Here is a 25,212-nt window from a genome sequence, read left to right as displayed (position 1 = left end):
AAGACAGCAGTCTCAAGGGCAAAGAACAAGGCATCACAGAAACTCTGCCAGCGCCAGCTTCTGAAAAGTGACTCAACAGATGATACAAAGAAGCTTTATCAGGTTGCAAGGCAATGGCCAAAAGACAATAAAGATATTCAGCAGACTATATTTATACAGGGAATTAGCAGCAATCCACTTGCCAGTCCAGAAGTTATCAAGGGCACTAAGGAAGAGTTGTACTGTTACTTTCATACCCTACAATTAAGAGGAAGGAGAACCCACCCTATTAGAAATATAAAGTGCACAAAGGAATATAAAACCAGGGAAAATGGCATCTCAGGTAATGCTACAGCAAATCATGATTCCGTATGTATTAGAGGAAATTGCTGTATGTCAGATAAGCATTTCCTTATTTGGACTATGACTTGCTGTATCTTACCTTTCACACTTGGACATGAAACTATGAAGTCTGGAGTGGCATCTTATGAATTCAGACTAAAACAAAGGGGATTATATTTTGGAGCTTATAATATAAGGGTTATTTTTTAATCCTAACCAGTTAAAACTTACTGCCAGAAGATACCCTTGGGACAAAGTTACTATATGTGAGGACTGTGAGCATGCATTTTAACTAAAATGAAAGAAACATTAACAGACAATAGATCTTTCAGCCAGAGTCAAGCAGATTTTAGTTTAATTACTAGAGAAATTTTTCTGACCATCTTCTACAATTTATGAGCATTTTATTTTCAGTTTCTCAGGCAAGTGTTTACTGTTTGCATATTTTCTTGGGAACATCTCTTTTAACTTGTGTATTTTATGTAAAGGATTTTAATATTCAAAGTTTGTAGCTAATGTTTTCATTGATAAGGAATGATGTAGAGCTCATTTTTAATGGGGGCCAAGGAAAACAAGCTCCAAAACACAATACTTCTTTGTACAGAAGTGTGGTAATGAAAGCATGGAGCAAACACTTTACAGTTGTAATCGATAATATACAAAATACATAATCAGCAGTATTATCTTTTTGAGTAATATGCAATTAGGATATCAGAAAAGAGTGGTAGGTGCACACTCATTCATAACAAGTCACAGTAAGAATTTGCATTAGATTTATGAGATTAGTAGACCAGCTAAAATGAAGTCTGTGTTAATGTAAAGAAAGAATATTTAGCACAGGAAAAAGAAATGCTGTGTAGATGTAGCAGAAAAGGTAATGAGAATTTTGAGTGAAAAATCTGTTGGTACTTTGTAGAAGGGGATATGGGGAAGAGAAGAAAACAGTAGTGAAGAAAAAGAGGGCAGCAGTATAGGTGGTATATGTAAATATGGGGGGACATTAATAAACAGACGTATGATTACATTAAATCCCAAATATACAGTTTTCCCAGATATTATTTGTGGATTATTAGATTACTAAACTGAGTGATTGAGTTACAAGTACAGGTAGGGTGGAGAAGGATGTTTCAGGCCTTGGCTACATGGTATGAGTAGGAAGAATAATCACAGTAGTTATGTGAACTAGTTACAAGAAGATGGGTTAGGAGAAGTGAGTGGAGAGTTCAATATGAATTTAAAGGAAGTAGGCAATTTAGTATAAAACATTGCATGAGCAAGTGTATGTTTTGACAGAAGATATTTGCTTGAAAGTTTAAAGCACTGCACTTTGGTAAGAGCACTTTGGTGATAAGTTTGCATAGATAAGTTTAGAACACATTTAGCCATTTTGTTCTCTGCAGTTTGAGACTTTGAGCATCAGGATATGGGCATATGAGAGACAAGAAGTAGGCAGACTGATATACAGGATATGCTTCTGTAAGTATATAAAGGGTACAGCAAGCATACCTCTCAAATGTCCAGATTTTCACAGAATGTCCAGATTTCTGCCTTATATTTTTGGTCTGTTCTTCATAAAATATGTGGTATTCTAGCATTCACTTAATATTGAAATCACTAAATAATAAGAAATCATGGCAGACATTTGAGTTTCAGACTTCATATCCTTCAGAAAAAAAACATAATAATACAACAACTATTATTCAAGCATCTATCTAAGTTTATAGGAGCAGCATTTAAAATCTGTACCTATTTTTGGGCCTTTTTCTCCCCACAATTTTTGGCTTTGTCCAGATTTCTTGCTCTTAGAGGTTGCGACATATGACAGCAAGACTAATTTAGGCACAAGCTGAATGTACTTTGTACAGCAATCAGAGTAAAGTATATACAGTACAGGATGATCTATTTCTTATTTATCAAAGCAAGATGCACTTTGAAGAGCACAGACTGTTAGAATCATCAATGCACCGAGTTACTGATGAAGTCTGTCTAAAGCACTTCATGTAGTTAACAAATAAATAGAAAAGTAAAAACCATGAAAAGAACACCTGGAGAGATCATGTGATCATGTGATAGACTTTTGATAATGAGATACAGTTTCACTCTTTCACATTCCACTGCACTATTATTCAGCTACATAGCCAGAAAATGCCCTTTTTCTGAATACCAGTAACAAGTTTTAAGGACGGTGTGGTTAATCATTTCAAATGTTATAAACAGGTCCAGGTATAAAACAGTTGCTAGATTATTGCTGTAAATCATAGGTTCATAGGTGTGTACCAGGCTAATGGCTCTTGGGGCTTTACAAGCCTAGCCCATAGGATTACCCTGGCATTGTGCCACCTGACTTTAGTTCCCAGGACTTCTGTCGAGTAAAGCCACTGGAGTGATCCCTGGGGTGAATTTTCTATTTTCCATCCACTCATCAAGATTTCTGTTGAAGAGGGCCAGTGAGGTGCTCTGCTTGACAAGTATGGGAAGTCTATTCCATATCATGGGCAGTCTCTGGGTTATGAACCTGTCCATCCAGCATGTTCTGTTGAGTGTGGTAATGAGGTTGAGGTCTCTGGAGCAAGTGGTGTGAAGGGATTGGGATTTCTTTAGATGTAGCATTTGTAACAGAGCTGGGTTAGACATGGCTTTGTAAGTCAAGCAGAGATCACCTCTAAGTAGGTGATATGAGGCAGACAATAGTTGGAGTTTAGTCTGTCTATTTAGGACAAATGTTTAAGGCCTAGGATCCTCTTTGTGAGGTAGTTTTGCAGCCTCTCCAGTTGTTACAGGTGTTTAGTGAGGTACATGCCAAATGGGGCATTGTACTCAATGATTGGCCTAATGAGGGAAGAGTAGAGGGAGACAATTCCCTCTTTCTTCCTGGATGCAAAACCCTTAGTAATGAGATGTGCCACATAGAAGGACTTTCTGACCACAGTGGCAATGTAGTGGTCAAAAGAGAGGTTGCTGTCAACCTATGTTCCCATATCTCTTATAACGCCTTCTGTGTTCAGTGGACTACCATCGATGTGGTAATTCATGGGGACTGGGTTTTTCCCAAAAGGGATGATGTCATATTTTTTGACATTGAGCTTAAGGCCATGGTTCTGACACCAGTCATTGGTCTCAGTAAGGCCTTTCTGTAGGATGTCAACATCACTCAGGGAGTTAATAATAGCTCCCAACTTGCAATCGTCTGTGAACTTTGTCAGCCAGAGTCCTTTTGTGATGGCCTGGACTTCAGAGAAGTAGACACCAAACAGGATAGGACCAAGGACCGAACCCTGTGGGACTCTGCTCGTGACTAGTCGGCAGTCTGACTTGGAGTCAGCTACTTTCACACTGTGGGTTCTACCTGTGAGCCAGTTTGCAACCCACCTAGTGATATAGGGGTTGATGTCTAGCTTTGTGAGTTTTTCTATGATTCCTGAGTGGGGAATGGTATCAAAGGCCTTGGCCAGATCATTATGCACTTTATGAATTAATGAAAACATGCAGTGTTCCCCTTCCCTGAGAGGAGCAACACAATGTTATTCGGGGGCTACAAGGTAATTTTTTGCAGAAGATGAAGTCTTACTGGCTTTTTAATGGCTATTTCAAGCAACAGCGAATGGTGAAAAGATGGTTGAAGTCTGATGATAGACATGGGGTTGCAGGGTTCTCCTCTCTGTCAAGGGAAAATGAGGCATTTTTCAGTTGGAAACGAAAATCAATTTCTTTGATGATGTCCTGCAAAGGAACTGACATATGTCAAGGTCCATGACTTTGCTTAGATGTCATCCATATATGTTGCAAGATAAGGTTTAGTTTATGAATGCGGCAGGCAGAGGCTTGACAGTGACATCAGGTATCTTCTTAAGTAACTGTGCATGAGCCAAGCTAATCATATGTTGAGGCTTTGATTAGCTTCTTTAAATAACTGGACACTTATTGGCAATGATATTCAATAAAGAGATCAGATTTTGGCTTGAAGTGAAGCTGTTTCATTGTCAAAAGTTTGTTTTTGAATTATTAGAATTATTTCAGGAATTAGGAAATGTCCCTTCTTCTTATCATTATGGAAAATATATTTGAAATGATTTCCTTCATGCCCATACTGTATACTCTGATGGTTGTGAGTGGTGGGAGAGGTCCAAACCAGGTGGTCTCATTCTATAAGAGTATCAAGTTTCTAGGATCTAACAGAGTGCTAAAGTGTGATCTATAGACCTTAGCTGTTTCTTAGATGTTAATTATTTGCTCTGATTTAGTAGGCTTTTGGCTATGTGTGCTGTTTCCCACCTAGGAAACAACTCCCTTCCATCCCCTCAGTCAGACCATTGATTGGCTAATTCCCAAGAGGAAAATCAGCAGTCAGAGTGAATCTTTCTTTAATATTTTCTTGTCGTCTTGAGAAGAAGCATTTCTCAAGTTTTATAGCTGCAGGAATCAACTAAGATGTTAGTTTCTGGCAGATAAGTCCCCATTGGGGAACCCCTCCATTCAAAAAATATTGCCCTTTTAAGAAACATGACAATTTATCTTTTTTTTTTTTTTTTTTTACTAAAAGGGGCGTTTACCCCCATTAAACCTGGTATTTTTCACAATATTAGAAGCTTCATGTCAGGGACTGGTATTCTTGGCTTAGACTATTTTATTATCGTTTTTGGGGTTAACTTTTTGAAAAATTGTATACTGCTTGTGTATTCTTTGACGTTTGTGGGACAGAAAGTTTGCAGAGGAACAGGTAGAAAATTGTATGTTCAGTGTAATGCTTAAGCTCAATTTGTGACAATCTACCTGCCATTTTGATTCTGTCACTATGTGTGCGAGTGTTTGAACAGGACTCACAGGAAAATTCTGTTCTACTTTTCCAGTTTTAACCAAAAGGAATAGGGAAAGTATTGTGAGTATAAGTGTGCTGCTTGTGAACAGTCAGTGCCAAGTCACCTTTTGAGTGATTCGCTCCAGCAAGGTTTACCACTTTTTGAGTTTCTTCCCTTGTTACAACATGGTTATTTACACTGGTCCAGCTGCCGCTTCTCCATCAGTATCTAGAAAGAAAAACAATCACTTATTATGGAGTCATTGGCATTATTTTTCATAGGTTCATAGGTTAATACTAGGCTATCTGCCCTAGGGCATTTATAAGCCTAGCCAGAGTGTGTTTGGCTTTCGCCACCCTTTTAGATTAGTTGACTGTGCCTCTGTATAGTAGGTCACAGAAGATAGCCCTTTTAAGGTTAGTTTACTGTGCCTCTATCTAGTAGGGACACAGAAGAGATCCCAGGGGTAAACCTACGATCTCCCATCCACTCATCAAGATTTCTCTTGAAGAGGGTCATTGAGGGGCTCTGCCTAACATGGATTGCGATTTTGTTCCAGAGTGAGGGGAGCCTCTGGGATACGAATCTGTCCCTCCAGCATGTCCTATTTATTTCTGTGCTGAGGTTTAAGTCCCTGGAGCATGTAGCTCTAAGGGATTTGGATTTCCTGAGGTGGAGCATGTCCATTAATTCTGGGTTGGACATGGCTTTATACGTCAGGCACAGATCGCCTCTGAGTAGGCGGTAAGCAACTGAGTAGAGCTGGAATTTCTTTAGCCTAACTGCGTAGGGCATCTGTTTGAGTCCCTTGATCCTCTTGGTGAGGTACTTTTGGGGTATTTCCAGTTGCTGCAGGTGTCGGGTAAGGTACATCCCAAATGGGGCATTGTATTCAATTATGAGCCTGATGAGTGATGAGTAGAGGGGCACAATGACCTCTCTTAATCTAGATGTGAACCCTTTCATGATAAGGTGGGCTATATAGAAGGTCTTTCTAACCAGTTTGGCAACGTGATTGTCAAAGGAGAGATTGCTATCTACTTGGGTCCCCAAATCCTTAATTACTTCTTCCATACTTAATGGATTACCACCTATCTGGTAATTTGTGGGCACTTTGTTTTTCCCAAAGGGGATGACTATGCAGTTTTTGGCATTTAGCTTTAGGCCATGGTCCCAGCACCAGTTATCCGTCTCTGTGAGACCCTTTTGGAGGATGCTTGTGTCAGTCGGCGAGTCGATTATGGCACCCACTTTGCAGTCATCTGGAACTTGGTCAGCCATAGTCCTCCCGTGTTAGCCTGTACCTCAGAGAAATATATACCGAACAAGAGAGGTCCCAGGACTGAGCCTTGTGGGACGCCACTTGTAACTGGTTTAGAGTCTGACATGGCACCTGCAATTCTGACCATGTGGGTTCTATCCCTGAGCCAGTTTGCAACCCATCTTGTGACATAGGGGTTGATATTTAAGCTGGTGAGCTTATTTATGATGCCCGAGTGGGGTATTGGGTCGAAGGCTTTTGCGAGGTCCAGGTAGGCTGTGTGGACTACCTTCCCTTCATCTATGGCCTTGGTGACTGTTTCAAAGAAGTTGACCAGGTTCAAGAGGCAAGATCTGCCCTTAACAAAGTTGAATTGGGTAGGATCCAGTGTTTGGAGGTTCCCAATGTCTTTGTTTATGAGTTCCATGATGATACGCTCCATAGCTTTGCAGACCAGGCTAGTCAGGCTTATAGGGAGATAGTTTCCGGGGTCCGTTGTGGCACCACCTTTGTGGAGTGGGACCACTGTTGCTGTACACCATTCCTTGGGTACATATCCTGTAGTAAGGCTGAGATTGAACAGTGACTTTATGTGAGGGTTCAGTTCTTCTTGGAGCTCATGTAAGACGTAGCCCGGGACACCGTCCGGTCCCATTGATGCTGTGTTTTTTGCTTTGGAGAGGGCAGCTCTCACCTGTGCATCTGTGATGTCAGGAAGGCTACACTCTGTTGGGATAGACATTTGTTCTTTTGGGGGCGAAGGGGGGGAGAAGTTTGCACTGAACCTGTCTGCCAGGATGTTGGCAATGTCTGTGGGTTCAGTGTATTTTTTGTCATTTTGCACTAACTCAGAGCATATCTGGGAGTTGCTACCCAGATTCCTGACATAACTAAAGAAGGCCTTGTGATTATCTTTAGCATCTTGTGCAATTTTTCTTTCGAAGCTGGCCTTAGATGATTTTATGAGGGATCGTAGTTTCTTGTTAGTACTGATCAGAGATGCCTTCCCTTTTTTGGATTTTGCTCTATCATGTAGTAGCTTCCTCCTTCTGTTGTATAGCTTATTTATGGCTGGGGTCCACCAGACAGGTCTCCTGCCTTTGGAGGAATGAGTCTTGGTTTTATTTGGGATAGCACGATCCATGCATTCCTGTAGGTGTCCATAGAATGCGTTTGTAAAGGATTCTGCGGTTTGGGCCATATTTTACACTGGCCCGGGGGCTTTGAAGGATTCCACCTCAGTTTTGAGAAGTGTGAAGTTTGCTTTTGAGAAGTTCTTCACCGTGGTTTCCTTGGCTGGGGGTGGGGACGGAATATGGATGTCCAGTGAGATTAATTTATGGTCAGATCTTACCAATGAGGGGTATACCTCTGGTATGGAACATAGAGTCCCCATGTTGGTGATGATCAGGTCCAATATGTTTTCCCCTCTTGTGGGAGTGGTGACCAGTTGTTTCATAGCATTTGAGTTTATAAATTCTAGGAACCGTTGGGCAAGGGTGTTGGGGCTTGAGTAGTGCAACCTAGTCTATGTTTGGGTAGTTGAAGTCACCCAATATAATGGTATTTGGAGAGACCTTCATATTCTCCAGTGTTCTCAGGAAAGCTGAGTGGGGTTCCTGAGTTTGGGAGGGTGGTCTGTAGCAAGCTACAAACTGAAAGGCAGTTTTGCCCACTGTTAATTGAACATGGATGGTCTCCGATGCTTTGTGCAGTGCCACTAACCTGGAGGTGTGGGTATCTTTGATGAATATGGATACTCCCCTTCCTTTTGTGGTTTGGTCTGAGTTTTGGGGCCGAAAAGCATGGTATGAGGTATAACCTGGTAGTGCTGGGGTGCTCTCAGGAGCCTTGAACCAGGTTTCTGTTACTGCACAGATATCGATATTCTCCATACTGAGGAGAGCCTCGAGTGTGTACATCTTGAGGGTTAGACTTCTGGCGTTGAGCAGCATTACCCTTAGTTTCTTTTTCCTTGTGTTGTCTGTGGAGGTGGGTTTGTCTTTTCAGCCTTGCCTAAAAAAGGCACTATGGGAGTGGCAAGAGCCTTAGCCAGTATTCGAAAGCCCAGGGGTGACGGCTTGTCCCTGGCGAAGCAACGTGGCTTGTCGAGCATGTCATCCCAGGGTGACAGACACTGGATCCCCTTTGAATGACACCAATACTTTAGCCAATTGTTAAAATTGATCATTTTGTCTTTATACTGTGGCGTCATTCTTGGTGAGGGTACGATGCTACTCAAGGTCAGGGTCATACCAGCCTGGGCTACATGATCAGAGAGCTCCTCTATGTCTCTTTTCATGTAGTCCAGGAAGGTACATCTCAGGTCATTCACACCAGCATGGACAATGACAGAGTCATATTTATATTTGCTTTGGAGTGACCTGAGTGCTTGTGTTATGTGGCGGATCCTGGCACCCGACAGGCAGCTTACAGTGACCTTCTCCTTGTTCAGCCTGGTGAGTGGGATGTCAGTGTGTCTGACAATAGAGTCACCTATTACAAGTGTATTAGGTGTGTTGTTTAGCCTTAAGGGCTGTGACTGTGTGGCACACTGACTTTGTGAACTATGTGATACGTGGGTATTGTTGTGCGGTAGCAGTTGCTTGGATGTCTGCTTTGGAGGTCTCTGCTGCTTGGGCAGACTTTTATTTAGAGCCTCTGAGTATGTTTTTGTGTGTTTATGTTTTTGGTTTTCTGTTGCGATAGGTCTATGTGAGACTGGATTTGTGGTGTGTGTGGTTACCTTCTCCTCTTGACTGACTGCGCCAGTACTGGGTTGAGAGAGCTCAGCCTCCAGTTTGGCTATATAGTTGCATCTCTCACATATATTTGAGCTTGTTGGGAGGAGGAGAGGGTGGTCTGTGTACATAAGGCAGTTGTAACATTGCCTCAAGATTCCCAGATTCACCAGCTGGACTGGAGATTAAACCCAAAACTGACTTTTTGGACATGCCAGAATAGTATAAGGAACTACTTTTTGACTGATCAAAAAGGACCGATATGGAGCCAAGTACTTAAAGGGAGTATAAGAGGGTGTAGTGCTTTAGTTTATTAGTGCTTACTTATAAGATTACTTATACGAGCAACTGCAGGACTTGTGGACTCCATATATGCCTCAGCTGATAGTGGGTGAACCTGCAGTGGTCATTGCTTGTTCCTTAGTCCACTCACTTACCTCTCCAGTTTCCTGTACTGTATTGCTTTGAGACAGCATAAATCAGAGGTCAGCCACATCCTCTTTGGCTGCTCCAGTGTTTGATATGGGCATGGGAAGAGCATCTTCTCTGGGTCTGGGATATACTCAGGAAGATTCTTCTCAGGGTAACTAGGACCAGAGACCATTAGTCTGGAAAGACATCCCCATTTAATGCTGCTCCTCTTTTGCTGGAACTCAGATTAAGGAAAAAAAAGTTAAACATTATTTTTCTCATGACGTTATTAAAACTGGAAAAAGATAAGTTCCTTACCTTGGCTAGATAAGCATTATATGCAGTTATTCCTGGTACACAGAAGACCTTACAGATGGACAGTCACTGTCAAATTATTCCTAAGGAATCTAGGTCTGATATTTCTGATTTTGACCAAGATAATACTTCTTATCCTGCATATTCCCAAGCCCAACTATCAAATTGTAAGGAAAACTTGAATTTTTATCCCTCTGTGGAAGAATTTTCTTTTAATCAGGCCACTGAAAATATAAAGGATGGCCGCAGTCGTGCAGTGGTTAGAGCTGTCGCCTCACAGCAGGTGGTTCTCTGGTTCAATTCTTGGCTGGCGTGCCTTCTGTGTAGTGTCTGCATGTCCTCCCTGTGGTCATGTGGGTTTCCTCCATGTGCTCCAGTTTCCTCCCCCATTCCAAAGACATGCAGTAGGTGTATTGGACACTCTAAATTGCCCATAGGTGTGAGTGTGTGAGTGAGTGGCATGGATGAACTACCATGGCAGGGTTAGCCACCTGGTGGTGTAAACCTTGGCTCAAGATGATTGCCACTGTTGAAGTGACACCCCGACCCCATGGGCAAAAATGGGAAAAAGGGGTAGAGGATGGATGAATGGATGGACTAAGAATAAGAAGATGTTATCACTGACCTGATGAGATATTCTGATATGTTGCAACCAGATATACCTCATTCCTTTCCCATTCCTCCTATACTGTCAGCCCTGGAGGATGTGTTGAATGCGGCCTGTATTCATCCAGATACCCAGCCACCAATCCATAAAAAACATATAAGTGCACAATGTACCTCAGGCTAATGAATTTCTTTTCTCCCACTTTAGGTCAGACCCAGCTGCCCTTTCAACTGTGTCTGCTACTGGCAACAGACTGGGGCGCAACACCAAATTTTCACTTGACAAGGTGGAGAGTAACATGGTGGACTGTATAGGTTAAAGTATATTTTCTTCTTCCATGTTAGCTTTCAGAATTCTGAATTACCAGGCATATATGTTGAAATTTATGCTATTTCATATGGACAGTCTGGAGGAATTGTCTTCTGGACAAGAACACTCTTTCTTGAACCAACCTGTTTCTATCCTTTCTAATGTATCTAAACATGATTTGAAGAGTATGTATGAATGTGCTGCTACTGTGTCTTGGGCCACTGTTACAGTGTTGAGAAGATATGCTTGGGTATGCAACCAAAAGTTTTCTGATAGGATAAAAGTCTGAAATCTTGGATTCAGCTTTAGATAAGGATGCATTGTTTGTTTCTTTCTCTTATCCAGCTTCTTGGACAAAATGATAAAAGATGAAAATTAATTCAGGGAGTTTCTAAGAAATTTCACATGCCACAATACAAATCTTATAGGCCTCCTACACACACAAACACACACACACACACACACACACACACACACACACACACACACACACACACACACACACACACACACACTCACACACACACACACACACACACACACACACACACACACACACACACACACACACACACACATACACAAATAAACAAAATCAGTTCTTTTCTGGCAAAAAAAAATGCAAAAAAGAGATGGCCGAAGGGTGACAACAATAAAGATAAAATAGATCTTTTCAGAAAAAGGGACAAATCAACAGCACATAATGACTATGACAACATGCCCTACCCTCTCTCCTGGTCATTATCTCTGCAAATCTGTCCAAAACACTGGCCAGCATTCCCCTTTGGCGAAAGATTCTTGTGGTCTCCTGATTGTTAAAAGCGGTGCAGGAGGGTTACAGATGGCACTGGATACTGAAACCTCCTTTCAGGGGAATACCTTCCAACCCTCCAAATCAAACATAATTTTTTCCACAGGTTCTTCATTCTTTAAACATCTAGGGAGTCACACAATCAGTGCAGTTAAGGCAAAAGGGAATACGTTTTTATTCTAGAATGTTTCAGGTACCAAACAAAAAGAGGCCTGTTGGAGACAAGTACTAGATCTTTCACTTCCAAACCTCTAAATGAAAATTCTCATATTCAGAATGTTGACCTTATAAAACCTGTTACCTCTCATTCCTCACAAGAGTTACTTGGTAACTCTAGACCTAAAAGATGCCTACTGTCATATTAATATAGCCATAGACTTCAGGACATTTTTTAAGATTCTCTGTTTCTGGATCACATTATCTATTCTTTGAACTCTACTTTGGTTTGTCTAGAGCACATCGGATATTCAGAAAATGTCTACTGCCAGACATAGCTTATTTCAGATTCTATCACATTCACATATTTCCTTATTTAGATGGCTGGCTTTTATATGCAGATTCTTTATCCAGATGTCAAGAGTCAGTAACATGGGTTATTTCTCTTTTGACCAATCTGGGATTCCTCCTTGAGTCTGTCTCACTGGCATGCCTTAACAGAGTCTTCTCTTAAAAAGGCCTTTCTAGTACAAGATTTAAATTTTTTCCCAGTGTTCCCTGTCAGTCTCAGACTTCTGCAAGAGAATTTCTCAGGATCTTAGGGTTCATGGCTTCTATGATTCTTATGACACCTCTTGCCAGATTACACATGAGAAAGATACAGTGATTTTTAAAATAATATACTGGCTCTACATTTGCATTCCCTGGAGTATCAATTTCCAGTTTGGGGTTTTATAAAAAGGAAACTTCATTGGTAGAGAGAACCAATTCAACTGAACCAAGGTCTTCACTTCTCTCCTCAGACCCCAATCCAATCTGTCACCACAAATGCATCAGATTTTTCTCGGAGAGCAATTTCCAGAGGGGAAAAGTGAAAGGCCTTTGGAATAGGCAAGCCAAAGCATATCAAAAAAGAGATGTTGGTTGTGATACATATCTGGAAGTCTCCACACCACCTTTGGTCCACAGGCCCACTCTAAGTGATTATCGACAATACCTCAATCATGTGGTATATAAACAAGCAGGGAGGTACAAGTTTGTACTCCCTAGGCAGGCTAGCAATTACAGATTGGGATGTAGTTCTTCAGCATTTCATTATCCTCCAAGGATTTTACACTCCATCAGAGCAAAACATAGTCACAGGAAAACTGAACTGAACCAGTGTAGACCCTCATAAATGTAAATTTACTGAGGGAGGTTTCCATGAATATATCTAGTTGTGGGGAACACCTCAAAAGATCTGTTTACCTCCATTCAAAACAGGTAGCTAAACAAGTTTTGTTCTAGGGCTCCTTGAAAGAAAGCCTGGGGAATAGATGTACTTTCATTCCTTTAAAAGTGGATGCTCCTTTAAGCATTTCTACCATTTCCAATTATATCCAAGGTAATTCTGAAGATTCAAATTGATACCCCAAAATAATTGTAGTGACCCCTCTTTTGCCCAGAGAACACTGATTCTCCCTTCTTATGGAATTGGCCAAGGGCAATTACCACAGACTTCCTCAAAGACTGGATCTACTCTTACAGGAGGAGTTTGATACACCCTGATATCAAGCAACTTTTACTGGCTGCCCAAATAATTACATTTCAGTGACTTTTAGGCACTTATTTCATGAGGATGTGCAATAGGTAAAGAAGGAAGTAAGACAGCCTGCTACTAGAAAATCTTATGTTGGTACGTGGAAGTCATTTTACAGTTGGTGACTAGCTAATAACCATGGGGTTCATCAGGGAATTTGCACCACTGGTGCTCAAATATTTATGTGAGTTACTTTCCCCTAGCCTCACTCATTCCTCTATAAAGATTCAGCTTGCAGCCATTTCAGCATGCCTGTCAATGGAGCATCCCCTTTCTTCTCTCTTTATTGTTAGTTTCTGAGAAGAGTTTTATACCTGATACCTCCTCATAAACTGGTTTCTCCTCCTTGGGATCCCACTTATGTACTGGAGAAATTGATAATGTCACCCTTTGAACATGTTCATCAAGCTGATTTAATGTTCTTGACTTTGAAAACTGAAGTCATCATTGCTTTGATATCTGCAAAAAGAGTATCTAAGTTGCAAGCTCTCATGGTGGATGAATCCTACCTGATTTTCCATAGGGATAGAATTTCTTTAAGAAAAAACCCTAATTCGTGCCCAAAGTGTTTTCATAATTTACTTTGAATCAAGTCATAAATCTCCTAGTTTTCTACCCGGAACCTAAACACAAGAGGGAACAGATTCTATATAATCTGAAGATGCATAGGCAGCTCAGACACTATTTTGATATAACTAAGCCCTTTAGAAAAGCTGAGCAGTTATTTATTTCACAGTATCAAGGGAAGAAAATGGGACACCCTGTGTCTAAATAGACGGTTTCCAGGTGGTTGTCCTCAGCTACTGTTTTTTTTTTTTTTTTTGTTCCCACCATGGCAAGTCCATTTGAGCATACTAATAGAGGCTTTTCTTGTTTGTTGGCATTCTAGAGAGGGATGAACTGTAGAATCATTCTACAGCTGGCTAAATGGTCCTTTGTAAATACTTTTACAAAAATTACAAACTGGATTCCTTTTCTAGGTCCAGGCCTAAGTTTGTTAGGACCATTCTCCAGGGGCTCCTTATCTACATCTGTCCTTCTCCCAGGATGGATGGGCTTTGATATTCAACTCCTATAGCCTAAGGTCACTGCAGCTGTGAGAATGAGGAACATAGTACACTTACTTAGCCGCACTTATCAATAAAAACAGATGTTCAAATTCCTCACTACTGCAGTAGCCGCACTCAGCCTCCTGTTTTTGTATATAGTCACAGTTGGGATATAAAGTAGGGTCAAGCTTGTCTGTACCTTATATGTTATATTGGTTGATTATTTTGGTATTGCTAGGCTCTCCTTTCATTGTATGGGCAAGAAAGTGCTGATGAAAACTTTATTCTATCTGTTTATTTCCTTCTTGGGGTTTAGCCAGACAACAATAAGAGTGAAGTATTAGGTGGAGCTAGAGTTTTTTGAAACTGGCTGGTTGTTGTTTCTTTGGCAGGAAACAACTCATATAGCCTAAGGGCTATGTCAACAGTGAGAAATTTGAGCATCTATTGTTATAGGTAAGTGCAACTTACACAAATGTATTTCCTGCTGTATGGAAATCAGTGCCTGCAGTTGTATCAATCTTTGTCAGAAAATTTCTATGTGTAACTGCCAAGCCTTGCTGCAAGTATGTACTGAAAGATGATTGCTGTTAACAGTTTTAAGCAATGACTACTACACTGCTTATGCATTGCTTTTTTAAATCTTATTTAGACATAATTCGCTGCTGATGTGTTGATGTGTTCATCTACAGTAATATGATTACCACAGTGCTGACATGTGAAGTCATCTGGCTTCAAATAGCCTGAATTTTAAAGACAACTTTCTACTATCCATTTTGCACTTGTTTTTCACAAAAGTAGACTTTCTAAGACAATGCTTCACTATATTATACATATATGATGGCAGAAGGAAAAATAAGTCAGCCTATTATGCATTTTAAGTTCATTTAGTATTTTAATTCATCTCCATTCTTTCATCTTTTCCCCTTCTACTTTTCATCTTTGCCATATCCTCTTGAATGTTTGGTGGATTTCCCACACCAATTTTATTAACCCTTTCCATGGGTCCACAATCCTTTTGCACATGGATGTACTTTGGCCAGGGTTCTTTTCAGTTGCTGAATTCCTTAATGCTCATTTCTTGTTTGATCTTGTAAGGCTGCACTGCTGGGGCTGTTTGGTCAATATATATTGTAGTGTGTAGCTTGAATTGTATTCATTTATATTCATTTATATTGATTATGATGTCACAGCATCTTGGAAAAGATCTTGTAAGACTTTATTTCTCTCTACATCTAAGATGAGGTAAGGGTTTAGATGTCTTTACTCCTGCAAAAAATGATACTTTACGTTTTGTCCTTTGTTTTTACATGAAACATACTTACCTGTGAAAATACATCTGCTTAAGTTATATGAGTATTCAAGTAACTGGATTCTGCAATTTGTTGAGTCTAAAGTTACTATAGCAGGACTCTTTCACTATCCCTAAGAACAATTACTCTTCTCAGTTTAAATTCTGTTTTCCTACTTTGTTCTTGTTCAAGGTGACTCATTCACATCATACCAAAATAACCTGGTTGGAGAGAAGGCAGTACCTTCTACCTTATTGTAATCTGACCTTGTGGAAACTGCACAGTTTTCTGACCATCAGGCAAGTCACTGAGATTTTATAAAAGCAAAGTACAAACACAGATGCAGATTATGTTGTTTTTGTACCACATTTTTCTTTATTTTGGACTATGCAGCTAAGCGTCCTGAAGCAATTCCATTCTGTAAGGCTAATGGTAAATCTATACCTAGGGAAAAATCGTATGATTTTCCACAGTAAGGAAAGATAAGGAAATATTGACCAGGGGACTTCATTTATGTCCAGAATAATGCACTAGCCATGCCAGTGTTTTAAGGTCAAGCAATTGAAAAGAAAATCTCAGTGCATCATTCCCAGACAGAGGGATTAGTTGAGTTTTTCAAGAGAACATTAAAATCAATTCTAAAAAAAAAAAAAAAAAAAAAACTTTGGAAGACTGCAACAGTTGGACTAGTTAATACCTTTGACAACATTCTAGCTTTTCCAGAAAACATTAAAGTCTATGCTGAAGATGGCCAAAAAGGGAGTAGTTAATGGCTCTGGCAACATTCTCTTTGAGTTATTATATGGCAGGCCCTCTTGGGAACAGTTAGATATCACAAAGTAAGCTTGAGAAGAAAAGTAAACCCAGTTTAAAAGTGTCATAGAGCATTAGACCAACTTACAAGATAGTCTGAAGGTGGTGATCCTCATAGTCTGTGAATGCACAGAAAAAGTCCAAGCTATACAACAAAGGATGGATAAGGGAAATGCAAGGACCAGAGAATTTAAAGCTGGAGAACTCAAGTGAAGAAGGGAAACTGATCTCCATGCCTGCAGTTCAGGTAGATACTATACTATCTAGGTCATTGAAATAAGACATATTTTTGTTAAAGTTCAAGGAACTATTTTCAGACCTAACTGGAAGAGCAAAGCTAATTCCACACCATAGGTAGACCATTGCAAAGAAAATGATAACTTTACTGAATACCTGGCTGAAAGAAAGGCATTAGAAAAATGAATGAACAAATGATTTTATGTATGTATGTATGTATGTATGTATGTATTGAATTACATTTTTTGACTTGGCCAATTTTCAGTGGATGGCCATGGAAAAAGGCACCAGGGATACTTATTAGAAGCACACACAACAATAAAAAGAGCAAAATGTGAAAAAGCACATAGTCATTCATGCATCAGTTATAAATAAATAAGAACTAACAGCTAAGACTGTGCAATCATGTTATATTAAGATATGAGCAACAGAAGATGAACAGCATCTCAAAATGTGATATTAACCCAATGCCTACGGTAGATGAACTTGTAAAAAGGATAAGGAAACCAAGATTCATAACTAGGCTGCACATCACTGAATTATACTTGCAATTTTTTTTAATGACTAAATCCAAAGAAAAACATCTTTTTTAACACCTGATTGATTATTGCAGTATGCCATACTCTCTCTTGGGTACACATTGCCCCTGCAACCTTTCAGTGACTCATGGATCAAGTCTTAAATCCCCATGGCAATTATGTTGTTGCCTACTTGGATGATGTGATCATCTGTTCTGAGGACTGGGCCTCTTATCTGGCTAAGACAGAAGCTGTTATAGATGCCCTGAAAATAAGTTGAATTAACTGTGAATGCTTATAAAGCCCTAAAGCAAACTAAGTATAACAGTGGTGAAGTAGATGGGATATGTGATAGGCAGGTGCTCCCAAACAGAAATTAGATGCAGGAAGGGAGTGGCATATACTAAGCACTGAAGCACATAAAAAATAAGGTTATTCTTGGGAATATCTTGCTAGCAATGGATGTTTGCACCCCACTTTGCCACAATAACAAGCATGGACAGGAACATAGACAATGGAAGCAGTGGACATTATTAAGCATTTAAAGGATGTACACTGCTCAGAGCATTCACTATCATTCCCAGATTATACTAAAATCCTCTCAGTGTATACAGATTTTTCAGTGGTAGATTTTGGAAAACTGCCGTCATTGCTCTGGGATATGTGACTGAAGTCACAAGTTAAGTAAGTGAGAAACAAAATAATCCATGATCGAGAGAAAGTATTTAGTCATAAAATGTGTCCTATCTTTCTTAAATGCAATCTATTGTACAAAGAATCCATATTTAAATCTGACCATGCCCTCCCACATAGCTTCACAAAAAGCAAGATGGTAACAAGAAGCTCTATTGAGTGGGCCCTTTCAGTTTAACTATTTAAGTACAGCATCAGACACTAATCTGACTTGACCCACCAAAATACAGATGGCCAATCAAGGGAATACAGGCCACCTAATGGATATGAAACTAATGGGTTCAAGCCGGGGGGAGGGGCTCACTTGTAGTATAGCATAGGGGACTGTGCCAAACAAACGAATAGTGCTTTATTTTGTGTGAAGAACATTTAACACAACCATTGGATACACTTTGTCTGAGTTATGGCACTTTTAATGAAAGGATTTTTCACATGGTAATACACATGGGTGGGGAGACTTCACCACCCCCACATCACCTTACTTTTTTGTGCTAGCCCTAACCATATCCTTGCCCATGCACCTAACCCCATCCCTGCACATTACCTCTTCAAAAATAATCTCCCTCACAATCCCACTACATAAGACCCTCACACACAGTATAAACTAACACACATACCCAAAACTTAACCTATACCCTTACTTAGCCTTTATTCTGACCCTAACCCACAAATGCTCACACCTTCCCACCTCTAATGCCAAAACTCTAAATGTATCTTAACACAGGCACCCACTTAATGTAACCAAAACCTCTTCTTCAATAGCACATGCATATTCAACAATGCTGATTTTGGCAAAACCACTATTTAGCAAAAAGTACATTTGATAAAAGATGCAGCAGCTCAGTCAAGAAAATGAACATTCAGCAGTCAAATGTTGCCATATATACTGTATATATATATATATATATATATATATATATATATACATATATAAAATATATACATTTATGTATATAAAGAGATTGTGTGTGTGTGTGTGTGTGTGTGTATATATATATATATATATATATATATATATGTATATATATATATATATAGAGAGAGAGAGAGAGAGAGAGAGAGAGAGAGAGATTTATATACACACATATACATACACATAGATAAATAGGCAGCTTCAGTTTTAAATATACAAATATATATTATATATAGATAGATATAATGATAAATATATAGAGAGAACACAGAGTCGTACGGCTTTAAGAATAAAGACTGTATTTTGTCTGTTGCAGTGATGCTTAAATATTGAGTTTGAATGTAAGCGTAACAGGTAGACCCTTCCTCAATGAAACAGTAATAACTAATAGATTAATTTCACTAATTTCCCACACATGACATCAATAAATTAAATGGTACTTATTGACTTAATTGTGTTTGAGTAAAGCAGCTTCAGTGATCAAGAAATCTACAGCAAATATACTGAGCAATGATACCCCTGAACGAGGCTTCCTGTTTGTTTTTCTAGGCTGTTTTACTTCTTGAAACTTCAAGTTGTTTGTTTTTGAAATAAGGCAGCTTTACTCAGTGAAATCTTAATTTGCCCTGTAAAACTATTCATTACATAAGCTGATTTTAAACAAAATGTTAACGCCATGACAGATACTTGGCAGCAGCAGTCCTGCTAATAAATGTTTTCTGTAACTCCACAAAATACTCAGAGTAAACAGATAATTCTTTCTACTGTGCAGCAAAGCAGAGTAAAAGAAACATCAGCAATAAAACATCAGTGTGAACAGTCTCATTAAACTGTTATGGGCAGCAGCTTTTGAACAGCACTCAGACCTCTAAGCTATGGTAGGGTAAGATGAGGATTCCTTGAATGATAAGAAGGCAGAAGTATACTGTATGTCTCTGTGGATATGACATTTTAAAGGGAACCTTCCCACAGTAAAATGCAACCAGCATACTGTGTGGTAAATAGTCAAAAAGCACAGACAAAAGTCACAAAAACACATCTGAAATCATGAAAGCAAGGAACAGAAAAAAACGAAGAAAAAATGTAATGTTATTTTATAACTTGACAATTCTCGTTGTCTTTTTAAATTTTGCTCAAAAGTACCGCAATGCAGTTTTAGTCTCTTTTCTTTTTCTTTTTGCTCAGAACTAGTTGCTAATCTCCACACCAACACACACAGACACACACACACACACACGCACACACGCACACACGCACACACGCACACGTATGTGCACTGATACATTACACCCTTTTATATGTGTTCTACAGTTTGATTCCATAATACATGTTACTACTTCTGAAGCCATTACAATTTTGAAACTTTCAGATTACCTATACTATATCTGTGTGGGAAAGGAAAGCGTAACCAGAGAAGAACCGAGTTAAAATTTCAGCTAGGACATTTATATTATTTTCTTTCCTAAGTAGAATATATCATGCATGTCCTTAGCCATATTTAGCCTTATGCAGATAAAGTTGTATTTGTGTCACATTTCTCAAATATTAAAATTCAAAACTCAGTAGGAAAAGGAAAAAATGAGATGGATGACATCTAAAAAGAGAACTCACTATGATTAATTATTGAAAAATATGTAAACCCACAAAACAAATGTATTTGGGTACAACAACATTAACATGATAAGAAAGCACTCAATTATGTCTGCAGCAGGCAGATTCTTCTGCAGCCCTGATGTCAGGGCAATGCAACACCTACACACACACACACACACACACACACACACACACATACACACACACACACACACACACACACACAGACACACACACACACACAGAAATATATATATATGTATATATAAACCAAACCAGAGGCCGCACAGAATTGGAGAAAAATAAAAGGTGAGAAATAAAAATAACATTTTTCCTTTAAGTCCTGCAAAAACAAAACTGAAATGATAGCATCTGTGACAGATGAAGCTCTGGCATACTGCCCACTGTTTCTCTCGTGATCTACTGTGACATGATAATCTGTCTCTCTTCATAGCTCATTTTTCATCTCGTTGGATAGAATAATTTTTGTTCAAACACAAAACTTAAGTATTACGGGCCTAATGAGGTAGTAAAACTTATCGGCTTTCTAGAAGGTGTTGACAAGATAATAGTTGGAGGGGATTTTAATTTTGTTATCAGTAATGAGTCAGACACACTCTACAGGAAGAGAAAACAGGGTTGTGGCGCACTTAGAGTCAGGGGACAAAAACTGATTGAAGTAAGAAAGAGAGAAAAAGAGGGAGTAAGAAGGTACAAGGTATGAATAGGTACATCTTCATGTTTAAGGATATAGTTTATCCTGGGTTCGAGTAAGAACAGAGACAGATTTTGGCTAGGAAGTCTTTCAGAATGATTTGAAAGGACTTGGAGGGGGGTATTGATCTGATGGAAACAGGTAAGGAGTTCCAGGACTTTCCAACACGGTACAAGTATAGACCATGCTCAGCAGATTTAATAGGTTTGTGGATAGAGAGGAGTTTTTTGTCACTGGATCGTAATGACCAAGTAGGAACCTAATAGTGTAGAATGGGTATTTAGTGCTGGACAAGCAGATGGATGTTGGATACTTTTTATTGGTGGTGAAAAGCTGGGTATATTTTAGTGAATGGGTAGTTCTAACAAGTTTAGATGTTTTAGTTCTACAGAGTGGTGGGTTATGAAAGGAATATTTGCAAATTTAGCCACTTTACACCATTGTTCAAGTTTTGCTTTATTTGATGCCTGGAGGTTAGTAAGGATGGGAGTGACATAAAGCAGTGAGGGGAGGAGGTAATTAGAGGTAAGTGTAGTTTTAGTTGCATTGTTGACAAGGAATTTGGTTCTGTAAAACATCCCTAGTTTTTTTGGTGCTTTTTTTCTATGCAATTTTGAATGTGTAAGTTGAATTTATCATCTGCTATCATCCCTAATAATTTGCTATGAGAAGTGACGTTAATGATTGTATTATTAAGGGAGAGTATTTTAAAGTTTTTTTTTTTCATGAAAGAGGGATTTGGGGATTTTTTTTTTTTTTTTTTTATGGGTGGTGAATATGAGCTGTGAGTTACAAAGCTATGTTTCAGTGGCTGGTAAAGCTTCATGAGTATTTTTTTGTTTTGTTTTAGAGGACCCCCAATGAGTGTGGAGCCATCTGCGGATGTGTGGAGGGTGTTGATGAGAATGCTATAGAGCAGTGGACCAAAGATAGAGCCTTGTGGTACACTACTGGGGACTGTGAGGAATGGAGAGAGAGTGGAGTGACATTTTACTAATACCTATTGGACAGGTAACTTTTGAATTACATAAGGGTGGGCTGAGATAGACCTGGTGAAGACATTTGAAGCAGAAGTTTGCAGTAACAGACTGTGTTGAAGGCTTTAGATATAAGGAGAAGACTAGTTTGCTGTTATCTGATTGAAGTTTCAAGAGGTGAGTTATTGGGTTGAATTTCTGGCCAGGATGTAAGATTTCTTTAATCTGAAATGAATTTAAAATGGCAGGATTTTGACCAATGGAATACCACAAGAATGTAATTTTTTTCACGTCTTTTCAATTGTCATTGGAAAAGATTTTAAAGGAAAAGTTTAAATTTTGTTGAGGATAAAATGTCATGCAACAAAGCTGATGTGTAAGAGAAGGTAGAAAAGATGTAAAGAAAGTTGGCAAATTTGGAGAATGGTAAAAAAACAAACCAGAAGATAATCACTGGAAAAAAAAGTAAACTGGTGCTCTTATTAAAAGCAGCTGGGGAAAGCAAAGGCAGCCACTGTAGTGGTGTAGATGCCCACATCTGTACCCAATGGAGGGATTTAAAGGCTCAAAGAAAAAGAGCTCTCATTGCTAGGTTGCCAACAAGAGCATCAAACTCACCAAGGTTTGCCTGTATGATGGCTCCTTCAGATGGCTCTCTAACTAGGAGATCTGTAAGGGGGCATTCAGTCTAAGCCAGAATTAAACTTCTGATGGGCCAGTAATACAGAAAAAATAAAAAACTAGAAGTAAATGTATTCCCCTACCTAAAAAAAGAGAGACTATATATAATGCCTAACATTTTCAGCATAGTTCTGTCTGTGATTTAACTGAAGTCATTTCATGGGAGGAGGATGGGTCATTGTGGGATTTATTCCTCTTCTGACTTGAGTATTTTGTGTCTTGGGCTAGCCAGTTGGGAATAAATTATCACGTAAATATTTCCTTCAACGTAAGTTTAAAGCCTGAGAAATATCATTATACCAAATCAAAACATACTGCATGTTGATTTAAAAGATGCTTGCTATACATGAAATGTAGGTGATGTATTTAAAGGTATATAAAACAGAAGTTAAAATACCATAAGTAATTGACATATAATTAATATTAATTACTACCACAAACTTTGAACACACAGATATAGTGTAGCAAACAATTTTTTATATTGCCTTTGGGTGGGATCCTCTCTAGTTACTAGTACATAGTTTTATGAGCAAATGAAAACAAGCAACACAATTTTAATATCATGCCTGCATATGTCTATGCAAAGAATACAATTAAAATGAAATCATCCTTAATAGCAAATCAGTCATAAGTATGTTGCATCACTTGATGAGATCCGCATAAAGCATTCAAGGCATCTAAATGATATTACCAGCTAGTCAACATAACATATCACTCATCACCCAGCCCACACTCAGCACATATCTCTATATACTGTCTTGCATAAATGAATAATGGCTAACATATGGTTGTTAAGTAAAATAACCTCCATATGGAAATTCATTCATATGCTTATTTCTTTAAGTTTAGTTGGTAGAAGGTGCATCCTATTGCCAACATGTTTCTTTGCAGTTGTGGTAGTGATAAGAATTATAGTACACTATGTATTTTTATGAGGGTGGTGGGCCCTCGGCAACCCATCATATTTTATGGAATTTTTAATTATATTTCAGCTTGGGTTTAGAGAACATTCTCATTAAGACAAACAAAACATAATATATGTAAATTATTTTAACTGATAATAAAGATGCCAAATTAAACAGGACAAGTTTAAACTGAAAGTGCAATAGTGTTGTCACATTCCCAAGTAATGCAGTAATACTTTCCAGGGCGTTAAGTTTAAAGGCTCATTATTACGGAGTAAGGCATTGCGTTATGTAAGAGAATCAGAACACTTTAATATATCAAGGTAGGCCGTGACTAACTTTACTTTGCCACTTACATTTTTGAAAACCATCAATGGAATACTAGTCGTTGATATAATTCATTTTCTGACAGATTAATTAAGGTGAACAAAGCCCTACACACCTTATTGCCTAACTTAAAGTACCTTCAAATTCAGAATAATTATAAAGGCAAGGTGATAGCTATTAAGGAGGATTTCTTTCCTACCTGATTTCTTTAATTAAAGTAATTAATACTTCCATAAATGAAAAAACAGGAAATCTAATGTATGACAATTATACACTTGGGTCAGCAAAGGGTCAAGTTCACAAGAAAAGAATTACAAGTTATTAACAAATCCATCTGGCCAAAGATAATTGTCAGAAAATTACTAAAGAATACTTTTTTGGTGTAGTAATTTTGTCCTTCAGAATAGTTTGCTGTGTGATTGTGAATACAAGTTAGTAAGTAAAGTCATGGCACTATTCAGAAAACTATAAGACACAACATGTTTATATGTAAATAGATTTTGAATGTAGACAGCTAATATGCCTGTTTCCCTACATATGGGATATTTTGTGTAACAGTCATCTTATTCTGCTGCTAATAAGAAATATGTTATGTATCTTCTATGTAGTTTATAGTTCCACTCCAGTACTGTTTTTGACCATACACATTTTTTTGGAAAGTACTGGACAAGAGGCCACTCCTCCTGTGAAAAAATATGCTTCCTTGCATTTCCTTTGATTTCTCCTTTATATTTCTTTAAATTGTGTTCTGATATCCTAATGTAGTACTTTTTTTGAAATATGATAATAATTTTAATCATCTGGATTTCACTGTGGTGTTTACATGTTTTTACAATATCTTCCCTATGTCCTTTTTCTTCAAGATAAAATAGACACAGAGGGAACAGTATAGCACTGGTGAGACACTGGCAAACCACCTTGTTTTCTGGCCTAGGGTTATTGAACCAGCACTTATAGAATGGTCAGTACTACTTCTAAACGTTAATATCCCATACTGTATAATGTATGCATATAACAGGAATGCCTATGGCTAATCAGTAGCAGGAAAGATGTGAAATGTGATGTTCATTTAAACATCATTTAAAACTTAATTTTGTTATATGTGTTAGATTCTAATTAGCTACAAAGCTAAATGAAGGACTACGTTTTAAGGTTATTTCAGTCCATCAAGTGGGACTCTATTCATAGTTAG

This window comes from Protopterus annectens, chromosome 8.part1 (genome assembly GCF_019279795.1).
Source record: "Protopterus annectens isolate FY-2018-M chromosome 8.part1, PAN1.0, whole genome shotgun sequence".
Taxonomy (NCBI): Eukaryota; Metazoa; Chordata; order Ceratodontiformes; family Protopteridae; genus Protopterus; species Protopterus annectens.
Note: the sequence above shows the minus strand (reverse complement) of the source record.